Below are 23,139 nucleotides of genomic sequence, written 5' to 3'. Positions count from 1 at the left end.
CGTGGGAATACACTCCAGTTCCTCACCCTCTGGAAGAGATAACTCTAATGTATATGTTAACACTGCTTTGTTTTTTTGGAGTTTCCCTGCAGACTAGCACTCTAATCTCCCACTGGCTTAGTATCACACTCCTTATTAGCAGCCATCCGTTCTGTGTCTGTTTTTCCCATGACTCTCCGGGTATCTCCTGAACATCCCAGATGAGCTATTTTCACTCAATTCATCGTCACAGGTTCTGCTGCAAGTCAGAATACAAACCACAAGACACTGTGTAACCTTAGACGTTTCTTTCTCTCTCTGAATCTGTTTCCTTACCTGTAAAGTGAGCATTATAGGAGCATTTATATCAGGGGTGATGGTCGTGAGGACTATTTTAAGAGCATGTTGATAAAGCACCCAGCTCTGCTCTTAGTAGGACAGGACATCTCAGCTAGCCCCCCTCTTCTCTGCACGGGCTCTTGGGATTGGCCAAGCCCATGCACAGGGCTCTGGTGACTGGCCAAAATCCTCTAACAATCTAGGCTACTATTGAATGACTCTGAAATACCCAGTGTAGAGAGGCAGAGCCTGCCTGAATTCATTACAGTGTGCTGGGGCTGATTCCGGCTTTCCGTCACGTCCCAGTTCAGAAGCCTGGGCCCTGCGCCTCCATATTTGGACGACACTGTGGCTCCTGAATTCCGAGTTGACGCACTGGGCTGGAGCCTGCTGCGTGCCTGACCCCAGGAACCTGTCCCCGACAGGAAGGAGAAGTGTAGTCAAGGAAGTGTGGCAGACCTGACTCCAGACAATTAGAAAAACATCAACGTGCCTCATAGTGGAAGGTGAGCATGACTTCAACTGTGGCCTTAAAAAGAAATGGGGTGGGGAAGGATGTTTTTCTTTTCTGCCTCAAGAGAAAAGCCGGTCTACCTAACACCCTCCACTCCTTCTAACAGCCTATAAATACATGCCCAAACCTGGAGAAAAAATTAGAGCACACTTCACAGACTAAGAAACACGTTCCATCCGCTCTATCTATTGTCTTTCAACTGCTGATTCCTTCATTCACCTCCCTCAAGACCTGCCAAAGCCATGACATTCAGGAATGTTTAGGAGATCTCTGGAAGGCACAACAAGCTCAGAATGCCCAGCTGGTCCTGAGATCCGTAATGGAAGGGCTCCATCACATCGGAGTTAGGCAGCAGTGGTAATGACAGTGGAGTTCTGGACCACCGCCAGGCTAGGAATAATGACAAAGCTATAATTACCTTGTAGGACTTTGGATGGAAGTGACTATTTTAGACCCTGAAAACATCTCCGCAGCATCTCGGAGTCCCATTTGGGAAAGCCCCTTTTAACCACTGTTGTCTTCTTGTCATGCGATAGGATGCCAGTGTCGGGAACATTTCCTACAAGAAAACCATGAAGAGATCTGTGCAGCACTTGGGGAAGCTTACAAAAGGCAGCATGGCTTCTAAACCTTGACTTTGAAAATGCTATCCTTTTGTGTTTCAGAAGAAAATATTTTCATTTTAGTGTTTGTGGGGTCAACATGTTTAGGATAGGCTGTGGCCATGTACTTTCTAGTCACAGGGTATAAAGTCTTTGCAATGTATCTTTGCACAGCCCACATCATCTAATTCAAGGTCTTGTAATATTGGATGCTTGAGGATGACTGCATCAGAAAATCGGATGTGCTTGGATATGGCCCCAGAGATCTCTTTGTGGCTATACGACTTTAGATTATGTAGCCTCTCACAGCCTCTGTTTCCTTATCTGTGAGCTTCTTTCCTCTCTCCCAGGACTTTTAGAAATGTAAAAGGAGAAAGGGTGCAACAACAGCAACAAAAATATGTGCTCAAGGAGTATGAGTTCCTGTCATTATAGCATCTTCTGAGGTTCTTCAACTAGTAAGAAAAAGAGGGGGAAAATGTGGGAAATCAAACATAGGCTATAGGTTGAGCATCGGCTCCAGAATTAGACTACTTGGGTTCAAATATTAGCTTTCCTGTATCCTTGAAGTATGACCATGGACAGTTCACTTCCTTGTCCCCTGCCTCACTCTTCCTAACTGTACTAGAGTACAAGGACTCACCTCAGTAGATTTCCACAGGATTAAATGAGACAGTTCACAGAAATGCAGCCAAAAAATCTGGAATGCAGTAGCCACCGGTAGAGGACAGTTGCTCTTATTTGTTAACTATTACTAGTGGACGCCAGTGTTTTTTCATGCCTGGGAATGTGGGTTGTAAGTCATGAAGCAGGTACTTTGTAGCCATTACAGTGATCGCAGGACAAAGTACTAGATCAGTGCACCTGTATGAACTTGGTATCTTAACACTCTGATGGGTCCCAATCAGCTGGGTGAAGCTTCACAACAGATATTTGTGATAAAGGTTAGTTACAGTATCAATGTATATGAAGTGTTCTATTAAAAATAATAAATTGAGGGGTGCCTGGGTGGCTTAGTCGGTTAAGCGTCCGACTTTCGCTTAGGTCATGATCTCGCGGTTCGTGGCTTCGAGCCCCGCGTAGGGCTCTGTGCTGACTGCCAGCTCAGAGCCTGGAGCCTGTTTCAGTCTGTGACTCCCTCTCTCTCTGACCCTCCTCTGCTCATGCTGTCTCTCTCTCTCCTAGAAATAAATAAAACAGAAAAAAAATAATAATAATAAATTGATCTGGAAACAAACTTACCCAGACCAACCATGCTTTCATTCACTTGTATCTTAAATAATCTTTTAGTAGGATACTAAGAGTTGAATTTATAGCTAGCTAACCTTCAGATGGCCCTAAAGTTTGTTAATGATAGTGATAAATAATGATAATATGATGGTGGACAGCATTCACTGCTTATTCATGCTATGTGTATTGCCTACATTAAATCCTTGCTTTTTATTTGATTCTCATCAGCTTTCCCTGTATTACTTCTTCTGATACAAGGAGGGAGGGCACCCTTACTAGCCCCAATTTACAGATGAGGTGCTCAAAGCTCAATGAGGTTAAGTGACACTCTTATGATCACCCACTGGTATGTGACATGTGGGGATTTGAACCCAACCCTGTGAGAAACAGGAGTCTCAAGTTTTATCTCTGTTGAGGGCCACACTTTTGGTATGCCCTGACCAGCAAGACATAGAGCAAGGAGATAGGATTTGTGGAAAGCAGAGTTCATGCAAGGGTTCCTTCCTGTCCCAGGAAAATTGTAAAGAAGGTGGGAAGTGCTAAGAAGTCAGTAGACTGGTAAGAAGTCAGTTCCTTGGTCCAATCACAATTAGGAAACAGTTTAACTGGCAGAAGGGTAAAGTACACCCAGTGATGATGCAGCAACTAGAAGCCCTCCCGTGTACAAAGGTATTTTCATTTGCAAAGGGCTTTCCCCATGTCCTGTCATCGATCCTTTTAAACTGTCGTGTAGAGGCAGAATGAACAGAAACATTACTGGCGATATAAGCTATGGAAGGACCAGCTAGAAAGGAAAGCGTTTGGAAATCCTGATGTACAGAAGATAAATATAAATGATTATTCACCTTGGGCAGCAGCAACCCGCCTCAGTTACCATTCAGCCCTATGTTCACAAGGATCAACAGCTGATATACGTACAACCATTATGTACCCGTACAACCATGCTGTTTGTCATGTTCAGTTCAGTATTCAATGAATTCCATGAGATATTCAACAAACTAGGCTTTGCATTATATTACTTAGCCCAACTACAGGCTAATGTAAGTGTTCTGAACATGTTTAAGGTGGGCTGGGCTACGCTATGATGTTGGGTAGGTTAGGTGTATTTGGGATGCATTTTTAAGCATTTTTTAAAGATTTAAATGGATTTAACGTATAGTGCAATATTGGTTTCAGGAGTAGAATTTAGTGATTATTCATTTACATACAACACCCAGTGTGCATCACAAGTGCCTTTCTTTATTAACTCATCATCCGTGTAGCCTATCTCCCACCCACCTCCCACCATCGACCCTCAGTTTGTACTCTATTGTTAAGAATCTCTTGTGGTTTGTTTCCCTCTCTTTTTTCCCTCCCCTTCCCATGTGTTCATCTGTTTTGTTTCTTAAATGCCACATGTGAGTGAAATCAAATGGTATTTGCCTTTCTTTTTGACTTATTTTGCTTAGCGTAACACATTCTAGCTCCATCTACATCATTGCAAACGGCAAGGTTTCATTTCTTTTTGATGGGTGGATAATATTCCTATATATTATAATATTCCTATATATATTTGGAGAGAGGGGGTGCATTTTTGACTTAGGATATTTTTAACTTAGGATGGGTTTATCAGGACATAACCCCATTGTAAGTCGAGGAAGATCTGTACATTCCAAACTCATTTGCCAAAACAGGCATTTGTTCAACATCAATTACTCTCTCCACTTGCACAGATAGTTTGGAGTTGGCAGGGTCAATAGGGGGATGATTTAAGTTGGAGGCAGAATATGGAGCTGGGAAAGACATTTTATGTGTCAGTCCAGTCCTTTTCACAGTAATGACCAAGGGGACAAGAGCTGTCCCAACAAAGAACTGAGCTACGCGAAGGCTACTCGGTGTACTCATTAGGGGGGGGCTAGGGTGTCCGTGGTGGGGACAGGCAAGAGCTCACCGAGAGCCCTTCCAGCCATACTAGGGAGAGCTGGGCTTTTGCCCCTATGTGCTGGAGAGTCATTGGAGGAATTCAAAAACAGAAGTGGCAGGATCAAGACTTGTTTTCAAAAGATTGATGTGGCAGCGCTGTGGCAAAGAGAAAGAAGTCTCTTCTCCTATGATGTTTAAAGACCATGATCTCGGCATTTCTGGCAGCAACCAAGAGCTTTTTAAAACAGGGGACTTCCTCTACTGAATGTAGATCAGGAATAAAAGTGTCTGGCACGTGTATAGACCCTTTTCCTTCTAAACCTCTGTCTTTCAACTCACCAAACAATCATCTGAGGAGGTGGGCCAAGTAGAATGATTCCCATTCACAGGTGGGGAAGTATTTCTAAGTCACTCCAGAACCATAGAACAATTCTCAGAGCAAACGGATTCTAGTTCTGCCCTATTTAAAACTGGAATTTGATTGGTGTGGCTAGAAAATGAAGCGTGTTTAAAACTCTAAAAGAAAAAAAAAGCTCTTCATGCTCATAAGTAGAAATCAGTGTCAGACAGTAATCTCAGAAGTATTGATTTCAAAAACAAAAGACTGAGTAGCACGAAGATCCACACGACATACTTAAAAGGCAGAAGGCTGCTGCCAGGGATCTGCTTTGCACAATTAAGAAACACTTGACTGAAAGTATTGTAGTTTCATGTATCTAATATGCATAGCTTCCACGCATGCACAGATACAGAATTTAAACTTGCCTAATTAGGCCCATTACAGCCTTTATCAAACCATGCTGGATTTGGCTTAAAAACAAGCTGAAAGGACTATTGTAACATATGTTCTTTGAATTACAAGAGAACGTCCTTCATTCTCCACACACCACCTCTTTTTGCATTTCCTTCGAAATATACATACGATCACAGTTTAGGGAGAGACATCATCAAATATCATTAGCATGCATTATAACTAACATCTTGAACTTCAGGTTTTATCAGGAAGACACAAAAAAAGCACTGAGTCAGGTTTGTAATATGACTCTACACAGTCAAGTGAAATTCTCAGTGGTAAAAAAAAAAAAAAAAAAAAAAAAAAAAAAACCAGAAAGGCTCTTTACCATCTGAAGCAGCTTTCAGAGGGGAAGAAGCAATGTCTTTAGACTCAGTCGCTTATTTTCCCTAAGACTTAAATCACTTCTTTGTAAAACGGCCCACGAAACCCTAATTCTGGCCCCTGGCTCTATTTCCAACCATAGCTCTTGCCATTCTTTCCCTTCCTCACACATCAGCTACCACAAGGGCAGCCCACGTGTCTCTTGGACACGCCGCACACATTACTGCTTCAGGGCCTTTGCACTTGCACTTTGCCTAGAAACAGCTCTACCTTCAGATCTTTATGGGTTCACCCTCTCCTCTCTCTCAAGTCTCCACTGAAATGGCCCTTGTGCAGGAAGGCTTCTTTGGTCCCTAACCAGCACCTGCCCACCCCTGGACTCTATGATCTTTCCTATTTTTTTTTTCATAGTGTTTATCTCTACACATTTTTTGTTTTCCTGTTTATGGTTCCTGCCCTCACTAGAGTGTAGGCTCCACGAGCGCTGGAACTTTGTTATCTTCCTATTTCCCAACTTTCAAAGAGTATCAGCAAATAAGTGGAAGCTCAATAAATATTTGTGGAGAGGAAGGAGGGAGAGAAGAAGGGAGAAAAAAGCTTCATTTTTTTTTTTCAGCTGAAATTCCAAATAGGCAGCTTTCAAGTTATTCCCATTAACTAGTTTACCTTGGGCCATGAAGTGAGTAAAGTGAAAAATAATAGTCCCCTTTTTAAAAAATTAAGAAAAAACTTATCACAAATACACATGTCATTTACCATCTTCTCCATTTTTAAATGTTGAGATCGGCACACGTGTTTGGACTTGGGGCTTCAGAGGGCAAACCAAAACTCAGCCTTCCTGATGTACCGCTTCTAAGTCAATGAAAGACTTCCCCAGTCCACAAAATCCTGTGCTATATTCTTAAATATTTACATTAAACAGATAAACTTCCTTAAAATACAAGGAAAATGCAACGCTATATACTTGTACTGATGCAAGATAATTGCAGAATTTACCAAAAAACCTGATAAATAATTCACCGTCAGTACTGTGGTCCTGATAATGGAACATCATTTAAAGCGACATAACTAACCTCTTCCCGTCTTTGTCAGCGTAGCTCGGGATCCTTGTTTAGTGACTATGTTAAACATCTACATTTGAAACGCTTCATATACATGACATCTGGTCACATGGTCCTTATGGTCCCACTGTGCTAGTCTAAGAGATTCATCCCTCGTTTCCAGATGGGGAAAGTGAGCCTCGGGAAAGTTATCATTTGCTCAAGGTCAACACATTGAGTAGCAAAGCGGGTACTCATGTCAGACCTTCGAACCGAAAGTTCTGAGTCTTTCTGCGATACCAGCCTGTGAAATGGCTTTCCGAAATCTAACAGCCCCGCTTTTCCATCTCCTTTTATTATCTACTTTGCTATTCGGAGTCATTCTATACTGAACTGAAATTTGTTCCATCAGCACTCATATAAAAGGGTGTGTGTTTTTTTGGTTTTTTGTTTTTTAGCTCAGCCCATGAATTTTCTTGTCTAGCTTCTTAGCTATTAAAAAACACCTTCCCTCACAAAGTGGCCTTACATGCCACCTGGCAGCTCAGACCTCACTTTCGGAAACACAACTTAATTTAATGGGGTGCTAGAAAGCAAGCTTGGGATGCATCCAGCATTTTAATATAGTGTTTCTGACCAGATGGTGTTCGCTTGCTCCTAAACTTATCCTTCTGTTATCGTGAGTGAGACTGCTTTTTTCGATTACTACCGCAATAACTAAGGAGGGGAAGGTCATGGTTTTGATCCGTCGAGGGGTCAGTTCCTTTTATTCAGGCTCTAAGGTGTTATTGCTATGATTGGCCCCATTCCAGGGCCAGCCCCATTTCAAGTTACAGAGTGGAAGTGGGTGGATGGATCAGTGCAAATCCATTACCAGGGGGCTAAGCAGCAAATACTCCAACCTGCGCTCTTTCCACCAACAGCCACTGTGAAATTTCTAGAATATATCTGAGTATATGCTGGGTGTCCAGGAGAGTGCAGGATACAGTGAATGGTTACAAAACAAACTTTAATACTAATTCAGTGTTAATACAGCTAAATACTCTATCCCTGGCACTATGCTGTGTGCTACAGATATGGCATAATCAGGGAAGACACTGTGGAGCTTACAAACTGGGAACTAGGGTATGCTCCTATCGTCTATTCCTATAGTAATTCCTATAGTAAAAAGCCAGTGTCATCTGGTGAGGTTATTCAGTACAAAAGACTGCAGTGGCTACAAAGATAAAATACCATTCTTATCCTTAGGATTCCACATATAAAATAAAAAACAATAGGTAAACTCTCAAAAATTATATATATAATACACACGCACATGTGGGTACGTATAAAATATTTAAAATAATTGACATTCGATGAAGAGAATGGAGAAATGCTCACTAATGTCAGCTCCTGTTATTATTTTTATAAACTTTTTTTTTATTATTTGAGAAAGAGAGAGAGCAGGGGAGGGGCAAGAAGATCCAAAGATTTGGCGCTGTCAGCACAGAGCCAGAGGTGGGGCTCAATGTCACTAACCGTGAGATCATGATCTGAGCTTCAGACAGGTTACTGACTGAGCCACCCGGCGACCCCATCTCCTGTTAGTATTAAGCACATCTCTTCACAATGTCTTTGTGGTAGAAGAGTAGAATCTATCTCCACAGCATTGCTGGGCATCTGATGTCTACGAGACAGCTTCCATTTTATTTGCACATGGGCATATGCTGAGCAGGCTGTACTCTTTAGGACGCTGGACAGAAGTATGTTTCATAGTGTACTTTTTCAAAGGGTGTCAACTGTAAGCTAACTGGGAAAATCTAGGTCACAAGAAACTGGGTCACTGTAAAGTTTTCCCTCAAAAGAGTTTCAGACTTTCCCACAATAAAATTTTTGTTAGAAAAAGATAACCCAGGCTTTGAACATAAGGTTAGCGCAGATCAAAAGCTGGCATCCTCATTGCTCTGATGTTAACATCTGTGTGTAGATGCAAAGATCATGAACATGGGAATCACAGAGACCTGGATTTGAATCCGGGCTCTGAAATGTACTAACTGGGTATTCCTGCGTGAGTTGGGGAGTCTCTTAGGTTGATGGCTTTGTTAACCATAAAATGGGCCAACCAAGACTGACTCCAGAAATGGTTGGAAAGATTAAATAATGTAGATAAAGCACTTACCCCAGCACCTGGCTTAATATAAGAACATGACAGCAGTGATGATGTTTGTATTGATGATGATGATGATGATAACGGTGATGACGGTGATGGTGGTGGTGATGGTGATATTGACAATGATAAAGCAGAAGACAACCAAGACGGGGAGGGTGATAACCATGACATTGACGTGCTCAGTGATTCTTTCCCTCTCCCACCTAACCTTTGTCTTCACCCATGATGCTATTCCAGAGGCCAACTTTAGATATCCAGTATACTAGATCAAGAAATAAGAGAACTCTGCATCATTACAGGGCTAAACTTTTTGAACTGTATTTCTACTTTTATTGACAAACGTGAAATTATTCCTCCTGAACCCTCTGGCCAAACCCTCCTGTGAGCAGGAGCTTACACTCATAGATGATTGTTTGCTTTCACAAAGCTGACAAGCCCAGGTGGGGATTCAACGTGGATAATATCTTGGTCTTACTAGCAGCATACTCATAACCAACAGAGCTAACTAGTCTGACCTGGAGGAAGCATGAAATCCCGAACTAGTCCCTGAGGTTTTTTTTCCCTTGGCTCTAGAACTATCTGCAAAACATATTTTTTGTTATTGGGCTCCTTTTCTATCCTCAGCATCTTTTCCTTTGGAATAATTTTCTCCAGATTATAGTGACTCCTTGAGAGGAGGCCTGGGAAGAAGGTAACCTGTGTTTCCTGAGACTGAAGAACTACCACTCCATTTCATTGGATCAAATAGGCACAAAATTACATGTCATGGAAGCACGAATAAATCAGGACACTCTGAAACCCTACAAGGACAGCAGAAAACAGGGAAATTACAACTTTATGTGGCAGCTCCATATTCTTTGCAGTGTGAAAAAAATATCCATTACTATATACATGATAAAGGGATATCTGAATGGCGCTCTTTATTTTTTCACATACTTTTTCTACCTGAGAGGTTTTAATGCCCTTAGTAGAATTCTGGCAGGCATTTTGGCCTTCTAGATAAAATGAAGGCTGTGAATAGCTTGTGACTTAAAATACGCTGGGAAGGGAGTGCCTGAATGGCTCAGTCGGTTGACTGTCAGATTCTTGATTTTGGCTCAGGTCATGATCTCATGGTTCCTGGGATTGAGCCCTGGGTAAGGCTCCGTGCTGACAACGCAGAGCTTGCTTGGCATTCTCCCTCCCTTTCTCTGTGCCCCTCTCCTGCTCACACATGCATATACTCTTTCAAAATAAATGAACAAACTTTAGAAAATATGCTGAGAAGAATCAAGCAACATATGAGCTCTGACACAAGGCTTCTGTCTTGGCAACAAGATTCCTTTCACCTGCAGCTAGTCCAGTCTAGTGATACATGCTGCTAAATCCTTGCTCACTTGGCTATGAGGCTTTCAAAACACTCAAAAATTTTAAATGGGAGTCAAGACTGAATTGTCAGATAAGTATCTCATCATATGATATATTTATTTAGGAATTAGAACACTAAGGATTGACTTAAAATGAAGTCAATCAAATATTTTTATTGAACATGTTATTCTTTAGATCTTAGCCATTTTGTATTTTAAACATGATCACATTTTGTTAAAAGCTGGAAGATACAGGTTTCAGTGCAAATTATGAAAACCCTGAGACATGGAAATTGATTCGCTTGAGGGAAACTTAGTCATGGTTGTCTGCTTTAAACTACTTCCCGGAACCATTCTGGTGGGAAATTTGATAAGAGTTGAATTGTAAAATAATTTAATTGGTTAAAATGACAGTTAGCACACTTACTGAGTACTTCTGATTGCCTTGCAGTGTTGTGCTAAGCACTTTACAGGCGTATCTCATTTAATGAACACAACTCTTTGAACTTGATAACTGCGATGAAGAGAGAAGAAAAGCTTGTTGAGCTACAAACTTTAAATGGCATCATGGGAAAGGAGTATCCAAACCGCCCAAATACTGTACAATATACAATGAAATAAAAAGTTATTTGATTTAGCACCCCCTAGTGTGAAGAATGGGGAAAGCAACTTCCAGTCAAAACTGGCTTTGATTTCATTCATTCATCATCCTTTCCTTCCACGAATATGTGTGGTTTCCTTGTTGTATGCAAGATACTGTGATGGTGCTGGTATTGAGTAGGGGATAAAACAGACCTGCCCCTGCCTTCAAGAAACCCATAGCCTCATCTAAGACACCTAAAGTAAGACAAAAAATGCACAGTTGCAAATTGTGATGAAGGCATGGATGGAAACAAGTGGGGTCCTGTGACAGAAAGAGGGGGTCCTTTTTTTTTGTAGCAGCTTTATTGAGATACAATTCATATACCATACAATTCTATGGTGTTTGGTATATTTGTAGAGTTATACAACCGTAACTACAATTAANTGTTGGCCATCTGGATGTCCTCTTTGGAGAAGTGTCTGTTCATATCTTCTGCCCATTTCTTCACTGGATTGTTTGAGGGGGTCCTTTCAAGGAGGAGTATGAAGTCGAGCTGCAGTGCTCTCTGGGCAGGGAGAGGACGCGTGAAGCTGCTGAGGGCCACAGATGTTTGGTGTTTGGGGGAACCCCACTGTGGCTGGAGCATTGTGAGAGAGATGCAAACATTAGGTTGGAGAGAGGAATAGGAAGGACTCAATGAAGATGGACGTGATTGGAAGTATTTGTTCTAAGTGTGAAGGAAACTGTTAAAAGTTCCGACTGGATGGGGGCTGGTGAGATCCATGTGCTGTGAAGACCTCTGTGACCTCTCTGTGAAAGAGGCTCAAGACAAATGAGAGAGAGTCTGCTCCTTACTGGGAAGGGAGTAAGGGACAGTAAGCAGGCTTTGTAGGAGCTGATGTAGGAGATGGTAATAAGTTGAGTTGGATAAGTGGGTCTCAAATGGGGGAGACTGTGCCCCCAGGAGACATTTGGCAATGTCTGGAGACATTTTCAGTTGTATCAAAGTCGGGGTTCCCACTCACATCCAGGGTGCAGAGAATAGGGATGCCACTAACAGTCCCACAATGTACAGGACAGCTTCCCCCAGCAAATAATTTTCTGGCCCCAAATGTCAGTAGTATAGAGGCTGTAAACCTTAGGGTAGAGGTTTAGCAAAAGTGATAGAGATAAGTAGATAAATTTTAAAAATGTTTAGACTATGGAAGGTATGGGACTAAGTGATGGATGGATATAGAGTGGTGAGGGAGAGGGAGGTATCAGGTGTGACTCCCCAGAACCCTGGCTTGAACAAATGTGGGTTGTCACTTACTAAGATGGAAAGGCCCATGGTAGGAGCCAGACTGCAAGAGGGAAAAAATAAATAATTCCTCTTTGAATATGTCATGTTTGAGGTGCCTGGGAAGTAGCCAAGAGGAGATATGAGCTAAGTTGACTTTCTGAGTCTACAGCTTAATCATAATCGTTATAGTAATTAAATTATTGAGCAGTTATAAAGTGCCAGGCTTCATTCTAAGAATTTTTGGTACAGTATTTTATCAATCCTACTGACAGTCAAGCTCACCGTTCATTCTCTGAATCCTCCTCTGATACTTAAGTTTCTAAATTATGAGCAACGGATATCATTCTAGTTCTCAGAAATTTTCCTTCAGCATAGGAAACATATTGCTGAAAGCTAACAGTAAATATTATGCCTTCCCTAATAAAACAGAATGTGTCAGAAAGATAAAACAGCCTAACCACTGTGCCATCAAAGATATTCAAAAGTATATTTGTCATTACTCCAAAAGCTTTCATCGTCTTCATTTTAGAAAATATCCTGAAAGTGTTTACCTTATTTCCTCTGACTTGGATAAAATAGCAGAATTTTACCCCCAAAAGGACACTACCTTTAGGAAACAGAAGCATGATCTCTAGAAGCAGTTTAACATTCCAGGAGAGCCTTCTGCCATTTAGTATTCTTTCGAAGCCATCTGGCCCTCCATTTTCCTGGCCAAATGATACAGTGTCTTCAGAACACATTTCCAACACTAGCAGATGCAGCTAACTCAAGTCAGGAAGCCTGAAGAAATGGAACCACTCCATTCTAAGTTACATGATACGTAAGTCACTCTGTGATACCCACCATGGATGGCTGGGAGCACTTTTGCTTATTTAGTCTGAGAGAAAGAATCTTAAATAGCAAGGCTATGAAAGCTCAATTGTTACAGTGAGCCCGATCGCAGGGGTGAAGTTCAGCCAGACCTCACTAAAAATGGGACTCCGGTTAGGAATTTGTTACCAACGCCAATTTCTGGTAGGGTATATTTGTAATTTGCTCCAGGGCTAAAGTTTCAGGTCAACTCACATCAAAGTTGAAAATAAAGTACTTTGTTTAGGTGAGAAAGAACTGCTCAACTCAGAATCTAGAAATACAAAGGATTCGTGATTCTCCTTTGTCTTGGGGCAGTCTTTCAGAGATTTTTCTCCAGTTTCTTCCTTTCCTCCGTCTCTCCTCCATCCAGAACCTGACAGATATATATCAGGTGAGAATAAAGGGCTGGTAAGCCTACATCCTTCCCGTCATTCTGGAAGGTACCCATCCATCTATAGGGACAAATGGGGTTTCAAATGGCACACTGCAATGTGTTTTCTGTTCTGTCGGGTTCTGGGTTTCTAGATACCTTCAGGGGAAAAAATCTAGAATTTCTAAATTCTCTGGTTGGCTAGGGCATATTGAAAATCCCTGTCTTACACTCAACACCGTTTCCTGCCCCTCATTACACAACTTCCTTAGCTGTTCTAAAAGTGGCTGAGGGATTTTTTTTCCCCTAGGGAAAGAGGAGGGTCAGGAAGCTGAGTAGCAAGATAAAAAAGCACAGTTCTGGGAGCGCTGGTCCTAACTCTGGTCTCTCTCCTGAAATTAGCCCCATGTGCTGAACAATTTCATACCCCCTCATTATTCCCCTCCGTATCTTGTGTCCACGCACATGAGCTCCCTGGTCAGAGAAATGGCCCTTCTTGTCTTCACTAGTTTCAGAAACAGTATTTTACATGAAGACTATATAGCTAATTGAATGTGTTTTTGATGGAAACTTCAAGGGAGGGTGTTTTTCTACTTGCAACATGTTTGTTTACTTTTCCATTCACCTTTCTGGAAGAGAATCTCCCTTTTGGGTGCGGCAGAGGGGTAGGAGAGGGGAGTCATCAAATGATATTTGCAATTCCCCAAAAATATATTATGGATTGAATTCTTTAAAAATATGCACTTCTATGGGGCACCTGGGTGGCTCAGTCGGTTAAGCGTCTGACTTCGGCTCAGGTCATGATCACACGGTTCATGGGTTCGAGCCCCACATCAGGCTCTGTGCTGACGGCTAGCTCAGAGCCTGGAGCCTGCTTCAGATTCTGTGTCTCCCTCACTCTCTGACCCTCCCCTGCTCACGCTGTCTCTCTCTCTCTCTCTCTCTGTCTCAGATATAAATAAAAAACATTAAAAAAAATACACACTTCTACAATGGAGGAATATAAAACACTGATTCACTAAAAAGATGAAATTCTTCCTTCTCCTTTTACCTCCTCTTCAAATTGTTAAGTTGCACTCTAGGTTTTGTGTCTGTGGTACCACAACTGAACATCATTAGCTGCCTCCAGGACACCTGTGTCCCATTGGCTGGTTGGAAACTAGTTTGAATCATGTACAGAATGAAAGCTAACCTTGACTGAGCTCACAGCCTGGACCCGGCACCATGCCAGATGTTGACACCTGGTGATTACCTCATTTAATTATTAATGGATAATGAACTCATATGCATTTTTACACTGGTGGTGGATAATTATGTTTAATCATTAAAGTAATACATGCTTATTTAAGAAATGTAGGCAAAAGTGAAAATAAGCTCCGGCACGGGGTGGGGGGTAGGGGGGAAGGGAGCAGTCATGACCCCATTCCTCAGAAGTAATCACTGTTCAGTGTATTTCTCCACAATATTTTTTATAAGATTTGGCTTAAAAAAAAAAACCCTAGTTGTAATGATATAATATGTATAATTATAATGTACGTAATCTATATATAACTATGCATAATCACAGTAATAATGTACATACCATGATTTAAAATTGTTTTTCAGTTAACACTAAAGCTTCTTTTTGATTTGCTGTGGTTCCATGTTTTTTAAAACAGCTGCATTTTATTCCCTCTACGGCTGTATCATATTTGTCTTAATCACTGTGAGGTTGAGCATGGGCATTTAAAGCAACTTACAAAGGTCAGAAAAAAAAACTTACACTGTCATTTTAAGTTAAAAAGAAGAAATCCAAGTTAAGCTAGGCAAAGAAATCAAACCCTTAAAAATACATTAATATTCTTTAATTTTAAAATCATTTCAGAGGGCCTGCATGATTCAGAACTTTGTTGAGCATATTAAAAGGCATTCCAGTGAATAAATGTGACTGAAATCTGTTCTCATGTCCTCCCTCCCCTCAGAAAATAATTCTATTGGAACCTGAATGCCCTGAGTTCTGTATGTACTTTTAAAACATAGCTAAACAGGTATGCCAGAGAAAGATGGAAAGCAAGCGACTGTTTCTAACAAGGACTTACCATGTCCCACTGGCAACATCCTTTGGTGAAAATAGTCATTAGACTCAGCGTATTAGTTTCCTAGGACCTCGGTAACAAAATCCCACAGAGTGGGTGGTTTAAACAACAGCAATTTATTTTCTCACAGTTCTGGAGGCCAGAAGTCTAAGATCAAGGTGCTGGTGGGGCTGGTTTCTTTGGAAGCCTCTCTTGGCTTTCCTTCTCACTGTGTCTTCACATGGTCTTTCCTCTCTGTGCACGGGTCTGAGTCCAGATTCCCTCTTCTTATAAGAACAGCAGCCACATGGGGCAAGCACCCACCCATGTGACTTCATTTTATGTTGATTACCTCTCTCAAAGTCCTGTCTCCAAATACAGTCACATTCTGAATTCCTGGGGGTAGGACTTCAACATGTCAATTTGGGGATGGGTGGAGAAAACAATTCAGCCTATAACACTGAGCAAGTAGTCGTGAGAGCTCTCCTTTTTCCCTTCCTACTAGGATATCCGATTAACAAATAATATTCCTTCTTAAATGAAAAGAAAAGAGAAAAGAAAAAGGAAAAAAGAAAAACAGATGTAACTCCTCTCTAACACCCCCCACCCTACACCACCACCAAGAAAAACATTTTTTTGAGCTAATTTTCTTTATTCAGAGCCTCATATCATGTGTGCATTGGGCATGTTTTCAAATCTTGGGCAAGATCTCAGAATAGCAAGGGGCACAACTTTTGCACTAAATTCTTTTAAGAAATAGCCCCAGACTTGCTGCAATTTTGAAAAAAGAAGAAGAAGAAGAAGAAGAAGAAGAAGAAGAAGAAGAAGAAGAAGAAGAAGGAGAAAAGAAAAAGAAAAAAGTTAATAGTTACTGTCACTGGCATGTACTTGAGACCAACTTCCTGGTACTTGATGCCACAGAATCACTATTCTTCCACAGTCTCCTAACTGCTTGTCCCAGCTGCGACCCAAACCGCAAACAAACCCTATTTTCTTCTCAGAACCCAATCACAGAATTTCCTACTCAATCCAGACGCCTAAAAATCTCCCCCTGAAGTGACCCTAAATTTAAAAATAATAATTTTTTTAAAAACACTGAATTTTGGGGGCGCCCGGGTGGCTTAGTCGTTAAGCGTCCGACTTTCGCTCAGGTCATGATCTCGCGGTTTGTGGGTTCGGGCCCGCATCGGGCTCTGTGCTGACTGCCAGCTCGGAGCCTGGAGCCTGTTTCAGTCTGTGACTCCTTCTCTCTCTGACCCTTCCCTGCTCACGCTGTCTCTCTCTCTCCTAGAAATAAATAAAAATATTTAAAATTAAAAAAAAAAAAACACTGAATTTTGTAAAGATTTTGTTAAAGACCGGCCCCCTAAACTTAAATGCAAGAAAGAAGTCGATTTTAAATGGAAACAGTCCAGGGAAGGCTCTTCTTTGAAGAAATGGCCACTAGCTCTTTTGTTCTTTTATTTTTGCAGGAGACACGGTGAAGGATTTTGTATCCCCTTCCATATCTTTTTGTGAAATCTAATCCTGTTTTGCTAGAGGTTTCCTTCCCTGTTCAGTTTGCCATGCCAGGGGGGTGAAAAGTTGCATTTTAAACCAGCATAGGGCTTTCTCAAGTTTATTAACACGGTACTGCTGAGGCGAGTCAGTCCCCCAGTGACTGCCCTGGCTCCCAGATGAAATATCCACTTTCCTTATGATATGTTATTGTAAATATAATACCAAAAGATTATTATATTTTGGACCAGATGACTGATTCTGAATTTCCTGGCTCTACTGGAATGAAAATAAAAGACCACACAATACAGTAATGGGAACACATCTGGGCAGACCACTTTTCCTTTCTTACGGATGGGGAGAGTATGGGTTGAAACGTAAGACTCCTGGGTCTTTTTGGGTTTCGTGAACTTAAACAGGCAAACGTAGACCCAGATCACCTGCAGAGATAAGCGAGGGCCTGCCCTTTGGTTAGGAACCTACCAACTATGGATTTATTCCATGTGATGGAGGGGATGGTGTTGTACTCCTTACATCTGCTATTCTATCAAAATGTAAGAAGAGGAACACCTCTGACTAAACCAAATGTGGTCATTTCAGGCTAATTAACTTTCTGCTTCTCTGTGGCCAAAGGCTGGACTGCAGTCTTATGAGGTCCACTTGGCAGGAAAATATGGACATAAGAGGAAAGACTGGAGGCAGATGGATTCAGGAAAATCCCTAGAAAAACCACAACGAGCAATTACCTGCCAATACACTTAGCATGGTAGCAGTGTGCATCATTTATAAGATCCATTTCTGTTTATTAACTGTCTGTGTCTTCTACTCTAAGTTCTATGAAGGCAGGGAGTGACTGAACGAATGAAGAATTGAATGAAAGAATGAATCACAACACCCCAGAAAAAGGACAGGATTTGAATTTAGAAGCCTTACGTATGAATCCAAGGAGGTTTAATTCACTAATCCTAATTTTTTAAACAGAATGCCTGTGTTCCTTATGTCACGCCGAGAATTTTAATCCTCACTTTTCTTCCCTGAAATAAAAATAGCTAATATTTTCTGAAAGTTGTTTGATGACCAACTGTCCCCGTTTGCTTGGGACTGACAAGGTCCCCAGAATATGGAACTTTCAATGCTAAAATGAGAAAATTTTGGGAACGCCAGGATGAGTGGGTTGTGCTGTGGCAATGTATGAGTTGTTTCTCATTCATTTTGATCTCATTAATCCCCACCGAAGCTCTGTTGGACAAGTGGATACTTTCATTATTCCATTTTACAGATGAGGCTATGAAGGCTTGTGGATGTTAAGCAACAAAATCTCAAGACTGTCAGGGCACCTGGGTGGCTCAGTCAGTTAAGCTTCTGACTTTGGCTCAGGCCATGATCTCACAGCTTGTGGGTTTGAGCCCTGCACTGGGCTCTGTGGTGACAGCTCAGAGCCAGGTGCCTGTTCGGATTCTGTGTCTCCCTCTCTCTCAAAAATATATAAACATTTTTTTAATTAAAAAAAAAAAACCCTCAGGACTGTCATATTTAGGAGCCTGAGGACTAGCTAGCATGAATCTGCTACACTGCTTCACATCCAAAAAAGGGAACCTTTAGGAACCCCACCTCCTGGATCTTACCTGGTGAGCGAGATGATGATCATGAATGCAAGTGTAGCATGTGGCCATATGCAAAGCCCTTTCTGGCTTCACTCTACAGTGAAGAGATGCCATTAAAACTATGTTATGGGAGGGCACTTGTGGGGATGAGCACTGGGTGTTATATGGAAACCAACTTGACAATAAACTATTTGTAAAATATATAGATATATTTTGCATAAAAATATATAATAATCTGAAATATTGGCTAATAGCTAATAAACTGAATTATTAGCCTACAATATAAAGTTTACATGCAAAAAAAAAAAAAAACTACGTTACAGTCAACCCAGGTTGCCCATCTATTGGGAACTTTGTGATCCATTACTCTGGGCTCCAGTGAACCAATTTCACTTCCGTTTAGAGAGAAGACACCAGAGAGCGGGAGAGGAAGGGAGAGAGAAATTAATCTTCATCAGCAAGTTATTTCCTCCAAAGGGACTTTCTGATCATTATTGTAACGAAATATTTCTTTCTCCAAAGTCTGCACTAAGGTTGAGAGAGCAACTTTAACTGAGGAATAAATGAGGGCTTTAAAGTGGTGCGGTTGTAAATTGCCCATCAGGTCTGAGGATTCATGGTTGGCTGCCTTCCTTCTATTTCTCTTCAAGAGCTCCTGGTCCTCCACCTGGTCCTCCACCTGCTCATACTAATATGTATTTTTCAGCTTAGCCAAATCTCAGAGTGATAGGCAAGAAGAAATTTAATAAGGTCGGGGAGACAGATGCATTTAATGAACACACTAAAAACTTTTTTCAGTGGGATGTCAAGCAGGCTCATGCAGTTTAACTGAAAACAAATTCCTTAGAAAGGAAGCCTACAACTACATACCAGAACCTTGAAAACAACACAGAAAACTCACCTGTTTTCAATTATGCCTCGTGATGTATTACATTTGTAAAATGCGATGATTTTTTTGGACACCTCATTGTCCCCCTCCCCCAACTGCCTTTATAATTGGGCACGAAACCTTATCTTGACAGTAAGGCTTTCTACAATACATCTCCCATCTCCTTTGTCTCTGTTCTCCAATCCTCTTATCAAATTGGACCTTCCTCTCTTGCCTCCATGTCTTTATTCAGGCCAGTGCTTCCCCATTCTTTATTTCCACCTGCGAAACTTGTAATGGACTTTTTCAATTTAAAGCACCCCCCCTTTATTTTTTTTATTTTGGAGTACCACTCTTTCCCAGGCTCAGTTCATGGGTTCCTGGCGCTGAACTTATTTTCGGCTCTAGAACTGGGCATTTGATCTAGACCTGGTCAAACAGAGATGCTGGTATATTCTGCTGGATTTATCAGGAGAGAGTGGTGTTTTCTTTCTTGCTGGAGTGAGAAGAGCTAACACAGGAGGTGCCTGAAGGAGTTGGTGTCTCTCCTTAGCTCCACAAGGAAGAACCCTGTCTGAAAACAAAGCCAGTGCAAAGTAAAAGAGTCATGAGTTGGAAAGACTGCTCTCTTACAGCATCATCTGGATATCCTGGATCCGAATGCCCCGAGGCAGGATACACCCAGATTTTTTTTTTTTTTCAGTTAGCTAAGTCAATGCAGGTTTCCATTTTTGCTTAAACTACAATTGGGCTTCTGTCACTAAAAACCAAAAACCAAACGTCTCCATTATACAAACCCTACTCATAATTATGGGTTCTTTCAAAGGTCGCCAAATTCCTAAAGCTCTCTCAGCTTTAAAAGAGTGTGAGCCTTTTTATTTCAAAATCTCCCAGTACTCTGTATCTAACAAAAATTATCGTTATTATTATAGATAAAGAGGAAAGTTCTAGGGAACAACGCTGAATTTACTTAAGCCACCTGTCAGATTTTCTAGCACACCTGATATTATCTTTTTTTTCATCCCGTTTGGTTACAAGTGTATTAAAAATTGTGCATAGTTCTTGCTCATTGTTGATAGCTTTGGTAAATTAGCCAAATTCTTTTTGAAAGCAGCATAAAAATGCATCAGAGTTATGACAGTTCAGCTCTTAGGGGCTTATTCAAACGAAATAATACAAAAGTAGAAGCTTCTCATTCCAGTATTACTGGAAGAACACAACTGGAAATTATTTCAATATTCCATAGCAATAGAAAGATGGCCATGGCCACTCCTTCCATTTCTGAAACCAGTTTTGAAATCCTCAGGGATTTTCCTAGATACGATGATGTTCTTCTAGTGTCTGGATGAAAGATTTTAACAGGCTACCTTCCTGGGAAATGACCCCTAGTCAGTTACTGGTGTGCAGGAATGATAGCTGTGGTCAGTACCTGTGCGGAAGTGAGGTACACTAACACTGGGCAGAGGGAAAATGAACCGTGATGCAGTCTCAACAAGGCTTCAGCCAAACCCAGGAGCCCTGGAGCTGGAATGACCCTTCAGAATTGTCTTGCATCACCTGTCATTACATGTGGGCTGCCCATGGGAAAGAGACATGACTTTGGGTGAAAAGGCACTTTTTAGTCAAGGCCACGTCCTGGGGAGGCATTCAACAGGAAGCTTGAAGTAGCCAACGTCGCCAGCATTTGGGGGCAGGAGGGACGCATCAGTCCTGAAGGCGGGGATCTGGACTGTGTGATCAGTGTCCTCTACAGGGGCCAACACTGATCCGTGATGAGCTGGTAAGATGCTGTTGTCTAAGAGTTTGAAATGGGAGACAAATAAACCAGAAATGGGGAGACAAGTTTACTGCAGTGCTTGAGGCAAAGACCGCAAAGTCATGTGATCCTCAAAACCGCGTGGTCCCCACCCTTCTCTGTGCCTGGCTGTTCAAGGGGTCACTGGGTTTAATTTATTTCTGATACCAAGAAAATATTAAATACTTTACCAACAATCCTCAGAGTATTATGAATACGATGGACGATGCAGCCGTCAAAATGATGATAATGTCATTTTTAAAACAATGTCAAACACAAAAGTGTGTCCAAATATAATTTTTTGGTGAAACAGAACAGAAAATAATGTTTCTCTATGTAAACATTAGTAAGTACAAGCAACAAGTGTATCCAAGGACATTATCAAAAAAGTGAACAGACAACTTACAGAATGAGAGAAAGTATTTATAAATCATATCTAGTGAAGGTCTAGGATCTAGACTCTTTTAAGAGCTTTCAATAGCTCAACAACAAAAAAGACAACTTATTTTAAAAATGAGGAAAGGACTAGAATAGGCCTTTCTCCAAAGAAGAGATACAAATGGCCAGAGATGCTCAATGTCTTAATCATGAGGTAAATGTATATTGAAACCACAATGAGATACCACTTTACATCTATTAGGATTGCTATTTAAAAAAAATGGAAATCACAAGAGTTGGAAAATATGTTCAGAAAATGAAACCCTTCGAGGGCGCCTGGGTGGCTCAGTCGGTTAAGCGCCCGACTTTGGCTCAGGTCATGATCTCACAGTTCGTGAGTTCCAGCCCCACATGTCCAAATGTCCATCACAGAGGAACGGATAAACAGATAGTGAGAGATCCTTACTTTGGAATATCATTTGGCCGTAAAAAGAGATGAAGTACTGGTGCACGGTGCAGAAATTGAAAACATGCAGAAATTGAAAACATTATGCTATCTGTGTCTGTGAAAGCAGACAGACACAGAGGCCACATGGCTGTAGGATCCTATTTCTCTGAAATGTCCAGAATAGGTAAGTCCATTGAGATAGAATGCAGATTGGTGGTTGCCAAGTGACCCAGGGAAAGGAGAACAAGCAGCAGCTTGCTTCATGTGTTCGTGTGTGTGGGGCTTCCTTTTGGGGTGACGAACATGTTTTGCAACTAGGTAGAATGGGTGGACCCGTGACATTATAAGCACACTAACTGCCACTGGATTCTTCACTTTAAAATGGCTAAAATGTGAATCTCACCTTGATATTTAAAAAAGTAATAAAAATCAAAGGTAACAGTGGGGGTGTCATTTGATTAGAAGGGGTTTTCAAAAATGTATCACCATGCCATATGCCTATCGGCAGATTCTTTTTGCTTTTGGGTAAACAATTACTTGCTTCCTACAAGAAGCAGAACAGGCTAGTATCAGAGAAGGAATTCTCAGAGTGTGCGTGATCAGCACGCTCCCTGTGGAGAGAACGCCTGGTGATGACATATCCCCAGCAATATGACTTTGGAATATCAAGTGCTTCGCAGCCGGCTCTTGTCCTTCACAGAAGTCTCCATCCTGTCATTTAATTAAGCTCAGTTTAATGCAGTGTTCCATTGTTAGTAGTTGAGTCTGTGAGACCACACATTGTATTGGCAGGCTTTATTTGTAGCATCTTTCAAAAGTATTCTCATTAAGTTCTTTTTTTATACATGTTCTAGTATAAAACATAAGCATCATATAGTTCCTTATTAACACTCCTATAAAAATGGAAACAGGAAATAAAAATAGCCATCATCCTGTCACCTAGAAGGACTAATCTTTGATTATATACATATGTGTACATACCTACACATATACACAGTTACACAGGTACATTCTGGGCAACAAATAGTATTATGCTGTATATTTTTCACTTTCTGTCATTATGAGCAATTTTCTCTGTCACTGTTCTTCTAAAATAGCATTTTTAATGTATAGCTGTAGCATAACATATGAAACTGATTATCTCTTTCAGACACATAAGGTTTTTTCCCCAGTATTTCTGTAGTCTAGTC

General features: G+C 41.2%; 1 protein-coding gene across 4 annotated transcripts in view; it reads right to left on the bottom strand.

Moving 5' to 3' along the window:
* Positions 1-23,139, bottom strand: part of LOC144228446 (uncharacterized) — a 402,465-nt gene that overhangs the window by 353,041 nt on the left and 26,285 nt on the right. Inside the window, exon 2 of one of the 4 annotated variants that reach the window (XR_013334199.1) lies at positions 11,252-11,438. The exons of the other annotated variants lie outside the window; for them this stretch is intronic. The gene's annotated coding sequence lies outside the window, so the exon portion shown is untranslated. Of the gene's footprint in view, positions 1-11,251; positions 11,439-23,139 lie in introns of those variants that run through there. 4 annotated transcript variants of the gene reach the window in all.

Source organism: Crocuta crocuta, unplaced genomic scaffold (assembly GCF_008692635.1).
Source record: "Crocuta crocuta isolate KB4526 unplaced genomic scaffold, BGI_CrCroc_1.0 scaffold213, whole genome shotgun sequence".
NCBI classification, from domain to species: domain Eukaryota; kingdom Metazoa; phylum Chordata; class Mammalia; order Carnivora; family Hyaenidae; genus Crocuta; species Crocuta crocuta.
Note: the sequence above shows the minus strand (reverse complement) of the source record. Positions and strands in the feature narration are given on the sequence as shown.